Raw genomic sequence first — 15,941 nt, 5'->3', positions numbered from 1 at the left:
TGCAGTAACTTCAAATAAAACATAATTTCCCAACAACAAAATTGTGGCCAGTGAAAATGCTGAGTGGTTAGTAAATTTGGAAAACCGCTAGAAAGAAATTAGTTGATTAGGTTGTAGAAAATACAAAATGTGGGAAATGATCACAAAAGGAGTTTGCTTTGTATCATTGTGGAGACTGTGCAGAGGTTAGTCAGAGTCAGACTGTCTACATTTTAAGTTATTTTGCACCACCCATAAATATGATTAAATTCATACATTTCATATAGCAATTTATTTGTAGCATTTATATTCATTGATCTTCTTTCTGCAGTTTGTCTGTATCCATTTATAATGAATGAGGTTGGGTCATTGTTTTATTATTATTGATCACTGTAAATATAATTCTAATTATTTATTAATAGGTCTGTGACTGAATGTATTTTTAAGTGGCTCTGGCACTGAAACAAGCTGCACAATAATTGCAAGGAAAGAAAATGCGAACCTTTTCAGAATCAGAATCAGAATGAGCTTTATTGGCCAGGTATGTTTACACATACGAGAAATTTGTTATAATGACAGAAGCTCCACAGTGCAACAGAAAGACAGCAACAGGACAGGACACAGATAATAAAAGAATAATATACAAATAGACAATGTTCAAAATAGCAAAAACACAATATTGACAATTATGTGTGTACAGGTCTGATATGTGCAAATTTGAAATTAAAAAATAAGTATGTGTTGTGAATAAATAATGTATAATAGTGTTGTGTCAGGAGCTTGACAGAGGGGTCTTTAGATGTGCAGTCGTAGGTGTAGAGGGAGAAGAGCAGTGGGGAGAGAACGCAGCCCTGAGGAGCTCCAGTGTTGATGGTTCGAGTGCTGGATGTGAATTTTCCCAGCCTCACTAACTGCTGTCTGTCGGTCAGGAAGCTGGTGATCCACTGACAGATGGAGGTGGGGACGGAGAGTTGTGTCAGTTTATTCTGAAGGGTGTCTACAAACAGAATCCTCACATAAGTCCCTGGTCTGTCCAGATGCTGCAGGATGAAGTGCAGTCCCATGTTGACTGCATCATCCACAGACCTGTTTGCTCTGTAGGCAAACTGCAGGGGGTCCAGTAAGGGTCCGGTGGAGGCCTTCAGATGAGCCAAAACCAGTCTTTAAAATTATTTCATGGCCACAGATGTTAGAGCCACAGGTCTGTAGTCATTAAGTCCAGTTATTTTGGGTTTCTTTGGGACAGGGATGATGGTGCAGCGTTTTAAGCATGAGGGGACTTTGAAAATGTGAACCTTTTATATATACCTGCATTTTTGCATAAAGTCTGGATTTACTAAAGACACACAGTGAAACATAAGCGATGAAAAGGTGTAGACAGTTATTTTGCAGCTAATATTTTGCTTACGCATTTGTTTCTCTTTCAGACAACATTTATGGGAGGACAGTATAAACGAATCATGCAAGGTGATTTACTAGGGTTTGCACTGTCAGTATTGGATCCTGCTGTAGTAATTTACAGAACTATTATTTTAATTTTAGCTCTTGGAAGTCGGGTTGTATTGATTAGATATTTATAATTAATTGATATTAATCAAACGTCCAACTTATACATTATTAACGATACCTCATTAATGACTTGTCCAGCAAGCATTAAAACCAGTATGTTTTAACAATTCAGATTATTCCCGTGGCCACAGTAATACAGAATTGATTAGGTCATTTTTGAGCATAGGTAACTTGAGCATAGGTAACGCAATCTTTGGCAAATAGTTTCAGACTTGAAAATCACATAGCATCAGACAGAAGATTTCTTTTATAAATCAAAGTTTATTTGCTACTCTACCATACTACTAAGCTAAAATAACACAAAACAGAATACGTATACACACAAACATTGCAGGCAATGAACTTAAAGCTTAAACTAGCACTCTTTTTCCAGTTACTGAAATTTGCCCTGAGGAAGTTTCAAGCAGAGAACTTGTCTATCTTTGCTCTTAAATTACTTCAACCAGTTTCCAGCAGAATTATGGAGAATTGTTTGATTACTTGCTTTAAGTTGAGTTTGACAGCTGATCGGGTGTTTCCGCACGGTCTCCGAGGGAACCTCCGACTGATTGGCTGCTGATGTGTCGTCGTCTGACGCGTTTCAAGGAATGCCATTCGGTGGTTGGTTGGCTTCTTTGTGACGTGATGACGCTTGAAGTTCTTCCTTGAGTTCCTTTCGCGTAGCTTCAGACTTTCAATGGTTTCTTCAGAAGTTTAACTAAGTATTGATAGTTGTTCAATGCTCGGCCAGATGTTAATGGCTGGGAGCGCTTTGGCGTGACTCAATGAGACGAAGCCCAGGTTTTCAAACAGCGCGCGAGAAAGCACTAAGCAAAGCTGGGCGTCTGTCTTTAACAGGCTGATTTCAGTCTGCCCCTTTTGCTGTTTGATCCAATCACAAGTGTGATTCACACCGCACGGCTCAGTTTTCCGTGCGTAAATGAAGAATATATCCTAGCAGATCCCTATACAAGTTTTTTAATTATACATTATGATGAGAAAAGTCAACTTTCATCCACACCAAATTATTGCTGACGCAAATAGCTTTCATTCAAAATCAAACAACAGGTATTTGGCATACACAATGTACATACCTTAATTTTATATACTACATGGGTTAATGCATCGATTAACATGCTACCTTCTAAATGATCACACCAAGCATATGAAAGACAGCAGATACAACGTTAGTATGTATTGTCTATTGAGTATATTGTTTTAATAGAAATAGGAATAAAGGAATATCTTTTGGCAGAGAGTCAATAAACGTTTGGGTGTTCTTTGCACAAGAAAAAAAAAAGACGCATTCCCTTGGAATTCAGGGAGGACGAAAGGGGGAGCTGTCCGGGGGTCATGAGAGTGTCCCATTGGGCATGTATCTGTGAGACTTCAACGCCCAGTCTCATCATAAAAACGTCTCTCCTGGTTGATACAATCATTGAATTACTGTGTTAAACGATCAGGAGATATCAGGGAGGGTCTATGCTGGAGCCTTTCCAGATGCCACATGCTTTGTACTGTTGATTATGCAACTTTTATTTACGGTAAACCGGTCAGGAACAACATTGAAGGTTCTGTTCTAAATCCATTCCAGATGTTCCCTCAAATTTATCCTGTTTTTTAGAGGTCTCCTGAGATAAGGAGATGTAGGGCAGGATATCGGCCATCCAGTCAAATGCAGATGCTGGGAGTGGAAGTCTTAACTCCTGCAAAGGAATGTGCTGTCTTGAAATTATTTTGTGTGTCTTGTTCTACAAGGCATTACACTGCCATTCATGTTTTGTAGTTGTCTCTTATGTTCAAGCATCTTTTACTTGATTGTGTTCCAAGCTGTTTTAATTTGGTTCCCATTTTTGGTTTCTGCTCTTGCAAGGGTGTTTTGTTTTAAAGCCTTGTTGACTTAAGTCTGGACCATGTTTGTTTGTTTGTTTTGTCATCTCATTAATAATTTTTGCTGTTTAAAAAAAGAAAAAGTGGGTACAGGCACTTTTTTTCTAATTCAATCACTGTAAATAGGTTGACAAGCCGGTAGGACATTCAGTTATTGCATTCGGACCAAATGCAATGATTGGATGAACATTTTATAGTTGTGTAATGTCTCTCCCAGCTACTATTTGGCCCGAGCTGCTGAGTGCATTGTGTTGCTGCTCATTCGATTATTAGCACCACCTGTCCCTGTAAACAAGCCTGAATTGGCCCTTTACTGGCTGTCAGCGCAGGGCCCCTGAGAATTTGCTCATTGGCAAACCGTTGGCCCCTTAGCACTGGCCCTGCACGGCAGCCCTCACTTAGCCTCCAGGAAGCCTAAGCGCTGTTTTATTGAACATAATAAAGTTTGAAGTCACCGTTATGGAGGTAAGCGCTTGCTTTAGTTGGGTTCCTCACACTTGACTTTGTAACTTAAGTTTTTCTGTGATTGCTCTAACTGTGTGTTTTTGTTGATTGTCACCATTGTTGAGGTTCATACACTGAATCTTGATATCTGTGTGAGTCTACATGACCCTGTCCAAATCATTTCTGCATATGACTTAAAAACATTCAAAATATTGGAGCAGGACAATGTTTCGTGCAGTGGTATTCTAGGGTCACTATAAAGTGAAATTATTAAACCTATATAATGTTCTCAGAGACCAGCCTCTGGATGAGATCAGTGATTCAGCACACTACATGATGACGGAGTCATCAATAAGTAACCATCACCACCTGGTCAGTTTGTCTTCTCACAACTTTTGTTATAACAAGTGTGCTTTAGAAAAACAGTTACAGCAGCAAGAAAAACATTAAAGTTAAGAAGTCACGGGTCAAGAGCCCAACTAAAGCAAGCGCTTACCTCCATAATGGTGACTTCAAACTTTATTATTTTCAATAAAACAGCACTTAGGCTTCCTGGAGGCTAAGTGAGGGCTGCCCGTGCAGGGCCAGTGCTAAGGGGCCAACGTTTTGCCAGTGAGCAAATTATCAGGGACCCTGCGCTGGTAGCCCTAAGTGGGCCCATAAAGGGCCAGGCTTGATTGCAGGGGTGTTTTAGCATGTTTAAACATACTTCTTTCATTAACTTGTGTGAAGTCTTGAGCTTCACCAAGAAGTCTTTATGTGTCTTTGGATTTGCATTTTGCCCACTTTTTGTTTATTGTATTTTTTTAACTTGAGATCTCCAGTAAAGCACATTTGGTTCAGTTATCTAAGCCTCCTGCTGCATGTTGTTCTTCTTTCTCTGGGTCCATCTGTTGTCTGCCATCTGCAGCATCTCAGTGGTGAAGGAGCAGTTCAGGTGACTGGAAGACCAGAGCTCGATCTCAGTCACACATATGGACATATCCAGAGCTTGAGAGCGTGCTGGCACCTGGCTGAAGGGCTGAGCCGGATCAGGGGCATTTGCTGGAGCATTGTTTAACAGCGGAGGTTGAGCAATATCAAGAATAATAGAGGCTGGCTGTTTGTCTCGTTAAATGATGAAGGTGAAGCCATGCGGAAAGGAAGTGAAGGGTGTTTAAGGAATGTTGGTAAGGCGTGGAGGGTGGATGGTGCCTGATAGAAAGCTGGATGTGAAGAGAAACTGAGTGAACATGGTCAAATTATTGAGCTCATGCTCTTGTAGTGCTGCTTGCTTCCTCAAGTGAAGCTCTGAGTCGTCTGTCTCGAGAGCACTGCTAATCTTTTCAGAAAAGACCTCAAGTGTTGTTTCAATTTTGGTCTTCCTTTTTCTACTCTTGGCAGATGTACCTATAAGAAAGAGGAATACGTTTTTGGTACAAGTTTATTCGTACAAATAAATAATTAGTCTAGTGGAGTGTCGAAATAAGTGGAAAAAGAAAAGTTTGCAGTAATTTAATTGTATTCAATACAGTAATTACAGTACAGTAATATAAAAACAGACTAGTTTTTCTCAGTACAGAATCAGTAGGGTCTGCAGCCAGTTCTATATGTTGAAAATATGTCACAATACCTTATAGTAAACAGTTATGTTGTGCTGTAGCTAATCATTCTGATCTCATGAGATTTGGGCAAAGTTTATAGACCATTTGCATGGAACATATGCAACTTTTATGTCAGAGCCACTGAACTGACATTAGAGAGAGGGTAATGTTATCTGTGGCTAGTTAACCTACCCGTTCTTGACTTATTGAGTATTGTGGCTGTCGACTGAAGTAGTTTCTGTCCCTGGAGCTCAGGCTCCTCTTCTCCAGCATCGCCAGAGCTATCGAGCAGCTCTGACAGATGGGTTTATCACCCAAAACAAGATCAAGATTACTGTGAAAGTGAACAGGTGATCTGATCACAACTGCTTTGTTGGTTTTAGTGTTTAGCTACTTTGCTTTAAGGTTCTTCACTTTTGATTGCTGTATGCTCAACATGAACCTGTTATGATATGAGGATATGACTTATTAAGTCACATTCATTGTGTTGACTGTTCAGACTGAGGTCGCACTGCAAAAGACTGTAGTATCAAAAGGCTCAGACGGAGTGTGGTTTGTGCTGTTTATACTGTTATAAAAACCAAAAAACAAAAAATCAATTTTGGGCTACTTTTGCCTTCGGTCTGAATGCCTTTCAGTCTTTACAGTGATATGCACTTTATAAAGGTCACAAAGATCACATGTCATTTTCAACACTCCCATCATGTTATAGAGTTTTTTTCAACTGAAAGATTTTTTGGATTTTTTTCCCCAGTGGAACAGTTGGCATGTTGTTAAAGGACAGTACAATCTATTGAACACGTTGAACTTCTGTACCTTGCTTTCATTTCTGTCTTTATATCACCCACTTTTTCATGTTTTTAACTTCGGGAGTACTAACTAGTCCCTTTTCACATTTTCAGGGTTTCCAGAACCAGAATTTGCCATTGATGGGTAAACTTGATGGTGATTAAGAGATCATAACAAATATAACATTTGTGTTTCCATTTGCACCCACACATTCCACACTGTAAACAGACCTTCTTTTGCGTTTACAGTATATGTGCATCTCCATAACTGGGGCCGATGCGATACGCAGCTCGATGCATAGCCAACGATGCGATACATTGAAGCAGCTAGCGATATGATTCACCCCTATTACGATGCAGTGAATTCGATTTTGATTCGATTCGATTCGACACAATGTGATCCGATGCAATACGATGCAATGGAAAAAATATGATCGCTTTTATTTCTTTGGTTCAGACAGACAGCAAAACATAAATTAACTTATGTGTCTTCTGACTTCTAACGCCTCGAGGCCTGTTTCATAAAACTCATTTACCAAATAGGCCAAGCTTATTTCAGTTAGTCTGACTCACTGTCAAATGATTTGGTTCAATAAAGCAAATTTAACAAAGATCAACCTCAGTCACTGTGGCTACTTATACTTATGCACGGCGAATCGATTTGATCCATGATCGATATTAAGGCCTGCTTAAGAAAAAGCGTGCACAAATTAGTTAGACTGTGTGAACTTACATTGTCGTTTATAACTGCTTTAGCCCCGATTGATTTGTTAGGTTAATTCAAGTCAGGTTTTGGACTTTAATCCCCGCTTTTCCTCGGGTCTCCGTGGTGTTGTTGTGATTCGTCATATTCACGCGCAGCGGTGATGAGAGAACGCACTTGAGACAGTTTCGAGAGGAGAAATCAATCTACATATAAAATATTGGTCACAGATTATTGGTTTTTAAACACTTTTTAAACAGATGCATCGCATCGTTAACTTTTTTTGCCGATGCGCCGAGCTGTAGGATATCAGAGACTGAATCAGGCAAATTTAAGATTCGATCAGAACATCGAAACATGAGAAGCTGAGATTCCACTAAGAGGGGCCTCAAAGCTGTAACAGGACAACGTCATAAATCTGTCCAAATCCTAGCGCCAACTAGTTTGAAGCAAGCAAACTAACCAGCAAGCCTCTTTCACAGAACAGCTTACAACCTTGAGACAAAAGAACACTTATTGATAATTCCAATTCAGGAAGGAGACTGTCAAATTTGGGGCAAGTAATCAAGACTGATGGTCACATGTAACCCTGTAATAGAAAATCACGAGCTACAGACTCTCTTGGGCAGGTCTTCCCCATACAAGACAAATGCTTAGACTGGAATTCCTTAGGAGACCTTTTAACCTCTCTCTGGTCGTCACAGAACATGCCTCTTATTCTCCATAGAACTACACACTAGAGACAATCTGTTAATATGCACTAAAATTCATCTTAAAAGGACTTATGAATTATTTCTCTGCATAGAAATAACCTATATTATGTTTGTAACCCACACATTAGATTATCATGTTTTAATCAAATATTACGTATGTCTTTTTAATCATTATTGAATAGCTGAAGGATTCATATTCGTGTTTGGTATGTATGAGTTTGACAATTCTAGCTTGAAACGTTTCTTCCAATTGATTCTGTGTCAAATATTCTGGTTACAGAAATCACATCCAAAATTATACTTTGCAAGAGTGTGTAAAATTCGGACCATGTGACTGATAACATGCTGATTTATGCTGGAAGGAACACCCCTAGCTAAGATAATAGCCTATGTAATTGGTCAAGACACCAGAGGGGATGTGTCCAGAAGCCAAGTTTAAAAACTCAGGACACCATCAAACTCTCTCTTGGTACTCTTAGCGCTCTTCTCTCTCCTCTTCTTCTCTTTTGTCACCGCGTTTTGACGCTGCTCTTTGAGCGTGCTCTGGGCCACGTGCCAGCTGCTACCACAATGAGAAGAAAACCCACCTAGTCTCGTTACATCCTTTTATTCTTTTACTTTAATTTATTTTGTTGTCCGTTGTGAGTTTCGTGTACCCAGTTAGGTTTTGCTGCCACGCCTCGTCTCCGAGTTCAACTGGAGTCTGTGACCGCCTCAAAACTTCTACCAGCCACAACTACATTGGCTTCCCAAGACGTCACTTCAACAACTACTGAACTCTCAACCAATCAGCAACTTCGGTGAACCCCTTTCCTGCAACCACTACGACTACGACACAAGGGATTCCCTTGGCAAAGCAAGCAAGTAACCTCCAGGTTCTAACTGAATCGGTGCAGTTAATACAAATTTTTGCCTCATTGAGAAACTCAAAGTGAGGGTTAAATAAGTGATTGATGGTTGTTCAGGTCTATGCAATAGCACATATTGCTATAAACTTGGGATTTCACATTTTCATTCTCTTAAACTCATCCTTTCCTCACGTTCTCTTTTTCTGCAACGTATGAATGTGTGAATGCTTGTGTTCATGTGTTAGATTAGTTTATGTTTTAGGTTTATATAAATAAAATCTCATGTATATTGAAAAGAGAAGTATCTTGGGTTTTGTGCTTACAGGTTAATGTCTTAATCTGCCGATCTTGTTACTGTGCTCTTAAATAGTGTTTTCACTATATTTTGGATTTTAATATCCAGTGCAGAGTTGATGTTATATGGCTTGGTCAGTGAATCGCTGCCGCCTCAGTGATCAGCTGTAAAACAGTGATTCTGTTCAAATTCCCTATAAAATGATAAATGATTCACTTTGAGCGAAATTATACTATTTGCTTTAAATTACATATTAATATTACGTTTTTATTACATTACAGAGTGAATCTGGGAATCTTCCCATCCCTAGTTTACAGACATGACAAACATACTGTACAAGAACCAATCACGGAAACACAATGTGCTGCCAAATCTGACTCAGCAGCATAAAATTGTACTCAGCCAGTAATAGAATTTTGAATATATATTTTAATACAATATAAAGCTTCCATAGTGCAAATTTAATACTAGGCCTATATAATTTTTTCACTTAATCACAAGTAGCATATTATCTGAAATGTAGTGTAATGAAAAGGGAAGATGTTATAAGTGAATAATAATTTGTTCAAAATTTAACCTGATATCCATACATTAGTGTCTCAACCCACCGGTAACAGCTCGGTAACCGGTAACCTGGCAGTGAGGTAGGTTAACAACAGCACTGATACTTGACACTAACTATCATTTTACGATAACATGCGTCTTCTAAACTGCGTTCATCTCTAGCGGAGAACTGTGGGGAAATTATAGCAAAGTTTAAGACAAAAGCACAAGACTTTACCAGATGTTGGAGCAAAAAGTGTTACAACTCTGCTCTATAATAATATAACCACTGACCTCTAGGGGTCCTCTAACAACCTGTATTTTAGACCCTGTTCCATCTAAGTTCCTAAAAGAGGTGCTTCCAGAAGTAATAGATCCTCTTCTGAATATTATTAACTCATCATTGTCATTAGCAAATTATTATTATTATTAGGCTGTTATTCTGTGGGAAGTCGAGGCCTAATGGTTAGAGAGTTGGACTTGTAATCCAAAAGTTGTGGGTTCGAGGCTCGGGCCAGCAGGGATTGTAGGTGGGGGGAGTGAATGTGCAGCGCTCTCAATACCACAACTGAATTCCCTGTGCACTTTGGATGGGTTAAATGCAGAGCACGAATTCCGAGTATGGATCACCATACTTGGCCGTATGTCCCGTTACTTTCAGCTTTTTCACTTATTAAGCCTCTCATTAAAAAATTACAATTTGACCCCAAAGAATTAATTAATTACAGACCGATTTTGAATCTCCCTTTTCTGTCAAAGATATTAGAAAAGGTAGTTATCATCACAACTATGTTCCTTCTTAGAGAAAAATTATATATATGAGGATTTCCAGTCAGGTTTTAGACCATATCATAGTACTGAGACTGCTCTCATTAGAGTTACAAACGACCTGCTTTTATCATCTGATCGTGGTTGTATCGCTCTATTAGTGCTACTGGACCTTAGCGCCGCGTTTGACACTATCGACCACAACATTCTTTTAAATAGACTAGAAAATTATGTTGGCATTAGAGGAAGTGCACTGGCATGATTCAAATCGTACTTATCTGACCGCCATCAATTTGTGGCAGTAAATGAAGAGGTATCATACCAATCACAAGTGCAGTATGGAGTACCTCAAGGCTCAGTACTTGGCCCCTTACTTTTCACGCTTTACATGTTACCCTTGGGAGATATCATTAGGAAACATGGTGTTAACTTTCACTGTTATGCTGATGATACCCAGCTCTATATTTCTTTAGCGACCTGATGAAACTTAGCAATTTGCAAAACTAACAGAATGTATAGTTGATATCAAAAACTGGATGACTAGCAATTTCTTACTGCTAAATTCTGAAAAAACAGAGGTGTTAATTATTGGACCAAACACTTTTGCATGTAATAACCTAGACCTAGATGTATAATACTTGATGGCTGCTCTGTAAATTCTTCGTCATCATCATCGTACTTTTTGATGGCAATCTTTCCTTCGAAAAACATGTTTCTAGAATTTGTAAAACTGCATTTTTCCATCTTAAAAATATATCTAAATTACGACCTATGGTCTCAATGTCAAATGCAGAAACATTAATTCATGCATTCATGGCCTCCAGGCTAGATTATTGTAATGCTTTATTGGGTGGTTGCTCTTCACGTTTAATAAACAAACTCCAGCTGGTTCAAAATACAGCAGCTAGAGTTCTTACTAGAACCAGGAAGTATGACCACATTAGCCCGGTTCTGTCAACACTGCAGAACATTAAACATCGTATACATTTTAAGATAATGCTAATTACCTTTAAAGCCCTGAATGGTTTGGCACCTCAGTATTTGAGTGAGCTCTTATCGCATTATAGTCCTCCACGTCCACTGCGTTCTCAAAACTCTGGCCATTTGATAATACCTAGAAAATCAAAATCAACTGCTGGCGGGAGATCGTTTTCCTATTTAGCGCCCAAACTCTGGAACAATCTACCTAACACTGTTCGGGAAGCAGACACACTCTGTCAGTTTAAATCTAGATTAAAGACCCATCTCTTTAACCTGGTTTACACATAATACACTATCACATTTCTATAGGCTGCATTAATTAGGTCAACCAGAACCGGGAACACTTCCCAAAACACCTGATGTACTTGTTACATCGTTAGAAGAATGGCATCTACGCTAATATTAGTCTGTTTCTTTCTTATTCCGAGGTCACTGTAGCCACCCAGATCCAGACTGTATCCAGATCAGATGGTGGATCAGCACCTAGAAATGACCTCTACAGCCAGGACACCTAGATGAGCCCCAGAGACTGACCCCCAGTGAAGACCCTGTCTCCAAGACGGCCATCGGGACAAGACCACAGGAACAAATGAGTCCTCTGCACAATCTGATTCTGCTTTAGTCTAGATTTAAACTGCTGATTTTGTCTGGCCAGAGGAGAATGACACTATTTCAACAAACTATTTCCCGTCTAAATACGGTAAAGCTGATATAAAGCCACCCAGCTTTATATCACACAGATGCAAAACTGCTTTGACACAATTTGCATTGTTAAAAGCGCTATACAAATAATATTGACCTGACTCTGCTGTTAGGCTACACCAACAGTGTTGGGGAAAGTTACTTTTAAAAGTAATGCATTACAATATTGCGTTACTCCCTAAAAAAGTAACTAATTACGTTACTTAGCTACTTGTTATGGAAAGTAATGTGTTACGTTACTTCTGCGTTACTTTTTAAATATGAGCAGGGCTAGATTGTTTTTAATACAAGAAGTTCTAATTATAGCAAATATAAAAGCCCTTTCACACCAAAAAGTGTAATGAATAAACCTCAGGCTGAAGGAAGAGTAAATTGACGTCTGTAAAGTAGAACACATGAGAAGAAGGTTCAACACTCTTCAGCAATAAAAAACAATGAAGCACAATTGTTAGTTTATATAAAGTCATTTTTGCTTATTAGTATGGCTGACCTGGATCATCAAAGGTCAGCAGCAAAGACATTGGTTAATAAAATGGGATTAGATACATTTTGTGTTAACATATTTAATTATTGCAGGTTTGCGTCATATTCTGAGTTTGCATTTCACTGTTTTAATTCATTTTGATGAATACTAAATCATTTTTTTGCGAGTGGGATGAATTCATGCACATTCACACTTAGTCTAGAACTACAGTAACATGTTCACACAGTGCACTGTCAGTCAATAAATGGGGAAAAAGTAACTGGCGTTACATTTTTGAAAAAGTAACTCACATATTTTCTTGTAAATTAAAAAGTAATGCTGTACTTTACTAGTTACTTGAAAAAAGTAATCTGATTATGTAACTCACGTTACTTGTAATGCGTTACCCCCAGCACTGTACACCAATATACTTTTGCACAAAAACCAGCAAATCTTCTGATTTTGTTATTATATAATGTGTAGATTATTAAGCAATGCTTTTGTTTTAGTAATTTGATCTCTGTCTGGCTTCTGTTGTAATGGACATCTGCAGTAAACAAGCTCCAGTTCCCGCCACTTCCTGCTGCTGCCAGTAGTGGAAACACCAGTGTGAGTGTGTGTGTGTGTGTGTGTATGGGGTGTGATTTGTGCACTTTTTGAAATCGCGAAGCAAACTGAGAGGTGAACTAACGTGTATACGCTCGCCTGGCGTCTGGCCAAAATCCCATAGTAATCAGGCGTCAGACGTAAGATATGAGACGTTAGACGGAGCTGAGAAAGGATTCTTTGCGTCTGGATAACGTACGTGTCAATAAACGCCTGGATAAACACCTGGATATTAGCGTCTACTATTAGTAATATATATCTCATTTCTATATGTTTATATATTTATTAATGTGTGTGTTTTAGGTAATATTGCTGCCTAGGTAAAACAAGCATATATAGTCTGGAATAAATATGCAGCCTGTAGGGCAATGTACAACATTGTGTTTGAATGTACTGTAAATGTATCATTTTTCAGCTCTTCTAAAAAGAAGAAACATTGTCTTGGTCTTTCTGAAGCTCACTTAGACATGTAGTGGAGTGTTTCCTAACCCTGAAGGCTCTACAGCATTGCACGTCTCCCTCCTCGGACTGCTTTATGTCGTGGAGTCTCCACTGAAGAGGTGATGAGCTGACGGAGATGTGATGATGAAGAGTTGAACATGTGTTGTGTTTGGTGTGCCTCCAGGAACAGGGTTGGGAAACAGTGAGGTTGCCTTTTTTATTCAATAAAAAACAGTACCTACAAATGTCTGCAAATAAATATGACAATCATGATTTAAAGGGAGTTTACTATATGTACACTGTAAATGTCTCTCATCTTACATCAGGTGACCATTAGTGTGTAAGAATACTGTAAGTGTAAAATATTTGCCCCGTCACTCAAGTAATAACCCTTGAACCACAAGGGCCAGAAACAAAAGGATTGTTCCCCTGAATCATAGAACCAAGCTATTATTTGATTTCCTTTAATCATTTTTAATTTTGCGGCCGACAGTTCCTTAATTGTTACATTTAATGATGTGTAATCCGAATGGTTTAGCATTATAAAACGAGTAGTCATGTGTGTTGTGAAATCAAGTGTAGCTACTGAATCTGGTGAACAGACACAAGGTGGTGCATTAATTAAGCCTGATGGTTTTTTTGCTAATAACTCCACGGGAATGCATGAATCCTTGCTGTAGCCTAAGCATCAACAAGGTTATATTTCGTTTTAGTGTTTGTCTGTAAAGTTATTGTTTTCAGTAAAGCCAAATCTTTATGAAGTCATCCTGTTCCTGATATTCGCACATAATTTGGCATATATATATATATATATAATCCTCAGACCTTCATGGCAAAATTGTGAAGAGTTCAATTGTCCAAATGATTTGTTCATTTGCTTATTTATTTATCTTGTTTTTATTTGTCTGGTCTGGTCATTCCTCAACAAAATACCTATATCTTGAGAACAAGTCAAACTGACTTGGTTCCAAAAAATGAATAAAGCTCAGATGATTAACAGCCATTTGAAAACTGTCAGTCATTTCAACTGAGTGATCAAGACTGTAGTGCTTAAAGTTATCCTCCAGAGTCATAGGATAATAATCACATCATTTTTAAAGTTTCGTCAAATAACTTCAGATAAAAAAGTGAAAGTGGTACTTAACGAAAACCACAGACAGAAGGCAGAAATAAATCATGTGTGCTCTGACCCGTGGAAAATGATTTATAAAGCTCACACTTTATTCATGAACTGGCAGCCTGTCTATAATAATGAAAGCACCCCCTAGTAACATTTGACGTTGTTTTCTAGATATTGGGGTTTTGTTTTTGCCTTTTGCTGCCTTGACAGTCTCTCCTTGGTAGAAGACACACTGTATTCAAAGGGTCCTTCCAGGTTACATAAATTGACAAATAAATACATATTGTTAAATCACTTACAAGCCCAATTAAAGACTGCTACCTGTTCTTTTGCCTTGTTACATTTTGGGCATTCCCTATGCCGTGTCATGTGTTTGTTCCTGGAGGTGTTCCCTCCACACACTGTCAGCTTATGAGAGTTTCTAATTACATTTACTTCAGCTTGTTTCTTTTTGTGTCTTCATTGCTTGGTTTGTAAATTAAAACAATTGAAACCAATAGATTAAAAAAAAAATGGTTCTAATTGAATGTAGGCTAAATATTGTCAGTGCACTGAACTTAACTAAATTTCTAAATTTAACATGACTATAATAATAATAATAACAACAATAACATGCTGGTTAATGCAAAATTTTAGCCAAATAATCCAACGATTAATATTTGTGTAAACAAATGTATTGGTCAAAACTCTACTAACACAACAACATATAGCAATATTAACACATCACTGGGTTAGCTTCTGGGTCATTTTTAACACCTTTTTTAAGCTAGGCATTTCATTTAGACATGTTTACTAAATGTATAGTTTTATCAAATTACTGTAGGCTACAGTAAAATCTGTCAAATACCAACTGCAAGATTTAATTAGTTGATTTACCTTTTTTCTAACTGGCAGCCTTAAGTAATATAGCTAACACTTGTTGCAGTCCTACTATATTAAATCTTGCGTAAATATAATTATACTAATTATTATTATACTGATTACTAATAGTGTCCACACTGTTGCCCAACCCACAAAAACATGAAAACGTGTGTGTTATGATCATATCCAAAATTAAAAAGGTACAATAGTAAAGATAATAGAATATAGCCTAAGTATTAATCCAGGCGTTTATCCACGAGCACGATATCACACGTCATCGGTCACGGCAAGGTACGCGACGATCGACACGTTGATTGCTTAGTTTGCAAAGTAAATGCACAAATCACACCTCATATGAGAGAGAGAGTGTGTGTGTGTGTGTGCATGTTTTATGAGGACACAAATGTGTATAATGACATGGGTATGACAGAGGTATTACAATATGAAGGTGGTTTATGAGGACACTGCCTATGTCCCCGTAATTCAAAAGGCTTAAAAAACATACTAAATGGTGTTTTTTTGAAAATCTAAAAATGCACAAAGTCTCCTGTGAGGGCTAAGTTTAGGTGTAGGGTTGGTGTAGGGCAATAGCACACACAGTTTGTTCAGTATAAAAACCATTACACCTATGGAGAGTCCCATAAACCACAAAAACCAACATGTGT

The sequence above is a fragment of the Barbus barbus genome (genome assembly GCF_936440315.1).
Source record: "Barbus barbus genome assembly, chromosome: 34".
Taxonomy (NCBI): Eukaryota; Metazoa; Chordata; class Actinopteri; order Cypriniformes; family Cyprinidae; genus Barbus; species Barbus barbus.
Note: the sequence above shows the minus strand (reverse complement) of the source record.